Below are 3,802 nucleotides of genomic sequence, written 5' to 3'. Positions count from 1 at the left end.
CTGTGGAGGGGTGGATGAACAGGACCCCGTGGTGTGGAGGGCTGGATGAACAGTAGACGGTGGAGGGGTGCCCATGGAGGGGTGGTTGAACAGGACCCCGTGGTGTGGAGGGCTGGATGAATAGTAGACGGTGGAGGGGTGGTTGAATAGTAGCTGATGGAGTAGCGCGCGGTGGAGGCTGGATGAATAGGAGCCCGTGGAGGCTGGAGGAGGTCGACGGTGGAGATGAATAGTATCTCGTGAAGTCCCGTTTTGCAGTACACCACACCTCTTCTGATGAACAGGACCCCCGTTTCGATCGTAGCGCTCCAACACAAGTCCATTTCGTCCGTTTTGCGGTACGCCACACCCCTCCCGATCAACAGGACCCCCGTTTCGACCGAAGGAGGTCCATTTCCTCCATTTTGCGGTACGCCAGACCCCTCCCGATGAACAGGATCCCGTTTCAAACGTGGCCGGTCGAACACAAGGCCGTTTCCTCCGTTCTGCGGTACACCAGGCCTCGTTTCCATCGCCTATTCCATCCAAGCCCTCGCGATGAACACGACGCATTTTGTTGCCTCCCCATGAACACGAAGCATTCCGTTGCCTCCCCATGAACACGATGATGACGCTGTTTCTCCGTTCCGAGCCAGCCATGTACACGAGCCGTCGCCATACGTATGCGCGAATAGGCGTTCGAGACCCCGCCCGTATGTACACATACGTGGCCGTATTTTCTTTCTTGCACCCTAGCCGATGTACGTACGTGTAAATGCTACGTGCACACCTCTACTACGACACGTGCACGCCTCTACATCGACCCGTATGTATGTACGCGTTCGCAACCAGAATGACAATGCTACGTATGCTTCGACCAGGTGGGTCCTGACTGTCAGGCACTTCCTTGCCTGCGAAGATGTAGCTGGTCGGTCCCAGCAGTCAGGGGGCGAATCATTTTGTTTTTTGCCCAGACGCACTTCCTTGCGTGCGAAGATGTAGCTGGTGGGTCCCAGTAGTCAGGGGGAATCGTTTTTTCATGAAATACGGTGGCCCGTCCGGTGGGTCTAGCTGTCAGGTGGAGGAATAATTATTTTGCACATAATAAGGAGGCACTTCCTTGCTGCGGCCGTGGACCCAACTGTCAGCCTCTCCACGTACAGTCCACGTCTGATGGAAGCCGTTCCTTGACCACGTTGACCACGCCGCACCGAGAGAACTAGGGCGGTGGACGACGGCGAGGCCTAGTAATGGGAGGACGTGGAGCCGGGGATGACGCGGTAGTGGATGCCCATGCATAGAGGAGTACGAGGGTTCACTGGTTCGCTGCGGTGTGAGGCTGCCGTCGCCGCAGAATAACAGGGGGTGTGGGTGAGTATAGGGATGGCCTGGCCAGCAGTGGGAGTAGTAGGCGGCGGTGAGGCCTCCACCGCATCGCAGCCGGCCATGGGAGGCGGGAGCACGAGGCACGACCGGCGCTGGTTTGGGCGGCTGGAGCAAGAAGACCAGAGGTTGAAGAAGCACTACGGCTGTTGGATGGACATCGTACGGTCACTGGAGCTAGAATCGTGCATATTAACTAAGTTGACAAAGCCCTCCGTCCCCGTCAACTTAGTAGGCCCACAAGTCAGAAGTGTCACTATACTGGGTCCCAGCTAACAGGGGGAGTATTCATTTTTTGTGCGTAATAAGGAGGCACTTCCTTGCGTGCGAAGATAAATGGTGGGTCCGAGCTGTCAGCGGCGGTAACATTTTTTTCGCGAAATACAGAGGCCCTTTCGGTGGGTCCCTGATGTCAGGTGGAGGAATCACTATTTTGCGCGTAATAAGGAGGCATTTCCTTGCGTGCGGCCTTGGATCCAGCTGTCGGCCTCTCCATGTAAAGTCTACTTCAGATGCATGTCGGTCGTTGACCACGTTGACCAGGCCGCGCCGAGAGCACCAGGGCGGTGGACGACGGTGAAGCCTAGGAAGGGAACGACACGGAGGCAGGGAAGACTCGGCAGTTGTTTCCCATGCGGAGGGGAGTACGACTGTACGAGGGTTTACTGGTTCATCTGCCGTCACCGGAGAATAACAGCAGGTGTGGGTGAGTAGAGGGATGGCTACGCCAGCGATGGGAGTACGGTGGGGCAGTGAGGACTACGCGGCAGCAGAGCCGGCCGCGGGGAGGAGGGAGCAGGCAGTCCCGCTGGCGCCTGTTTGAGCGGCTGGAGCAGGAAGAGGAGAGATTGAAGAAGCATGACGGCTGTTGGATGGCCATCCAACAGTCACTGCTTGTGCGTCAACCTTTTTTTAGGAAAGCTTCAAATCTGTGGAAAACAGCATACAGCCCATTTGCTAATTCTTAAGGTTTTTTTGGAGCCCATATTCTTTTTGTTAGCATTACAGCCCATATTGTGGCCATGGTTAAAAAGTTATACGAAATTTTGCATATTTCGGTGCAGTCCAAACTGTTTTTAATCCCGAAATTTCGAATCACATTCAAACTGATTTTAAAAATAAATGTATATCAATATAAAATCCAACAAATTCTCCACGCATAAAATTTAATGTAATTTAAAATCTCGAAATGAAAAAAATATATTTGAAACTAATTGTCGGTTTGATGTGTTTTAAAAATGTACAGCCCATTTCTCCTTACTGATGGGCCATTTTCTCGGCCAGCCGAATGAAAGCTCTCCTCGTCTTGAAAGATTTGCAGCCCAACAGGCCTGACAAAGCGACTTACTTGGCAAATCACAAAAAAACTGGGCTATGGCTGTGGATCCAGCTGTCAGTCCATTTGTTTTTTAGTCCATTTGGTGGGCTGGGTGAAACAATGATGTAGCATCTATGCAGCCCATTTAAATCCCATTTGCATTTTTCTCGAAAGACGCAGACTTGCTAGGCTGGCCGAAAATATCATGTTTAGCTAGACGGGGAAATGTTATAAAAACATAAACACATGATTGCACGTCAGTAAAATCTTTGCAAGCTTATGTACGCAATCACTAGGAGTTAACTTGCCAAGTTATATATAAACAATTATTATTATTATTATTATTATTTTGGAAGAACTTTCAACTTACAAAATAAAATATCATTTTAATTTGATGAGTTAATAGTACGTGGGGTATTATTATTTTTTAGGTTAGACGTGGGACAGTTGAATTGGTTCTAGGGGAAAGTACTAGGAGAAAACTCAGTTTACATTGAAAAAGAAAGTGGGAGAAAATTCAGAGAACTGCTGGGTCCACCTGAGGATGGGAATGTGTTGGGAGGAAGGAGATTCAAAGCACAGCAGCCGAGTGAACTAGTTTTTTTATGGACAAGTGAACTAGTTTACAACATAAGCAAATTGCCACTAAAAAAGCAATCAGGTTAATGGGTTCTTAAAAGAAATATTTCAGGCAAAACAGATAAATATGACACATAGGCTAATGCATGAAACACTCACATGATAAAGGTGCTTATAAACAGATAAAGTACAACATCTAGACCTTCCTGGCACACTTGATCATGACGTTGCGTCTGTCCGTGTACTCGTCGGTTACAGGAAGCAGACACGCCTTCATGTCCAAGATCTGCATGTACATGTCATAGCATGCATATGCGCCCTTGGTCGCGTAGGTTATGTAGGCTAGATTTAGAGGTACCTCCCACGTGTTCAGGTCATCTTCTTTCATGTTGGCGTATCAGGGGTCGATGATGGTCTCAGCGAGGTCAACCACGGAGTCCTTCTCCTGCCCATTGCTGATGATCTTGTATTGCTTCTGGATGTCGACAAGCTTGTTGCACCAGATGGCCGAATCGTGGCGCTCTTCCTTCTCTCCACCGTAGT

The sequence above is a fragment of the Triticum dicoccoides genome, chromosome 2A (genome assembly GCF_002162155.2).
Source record: "Triticum dicoccoides isolate Atlit2015 ecotype Zavitan chromosome 2A, WEW_v2.0, whole genome shotgun sequence".
NCBI lineage: Eukaryota > Viridiplantae > Streptophyta > Magnoliopsida > Poales > Poaceae > Triticum > Triticum dicoccoides.
The sequence above is the reverse complement of the archived record's forward strand: the minus strand, read 5'-3'. Positions refer to the sequence as shown.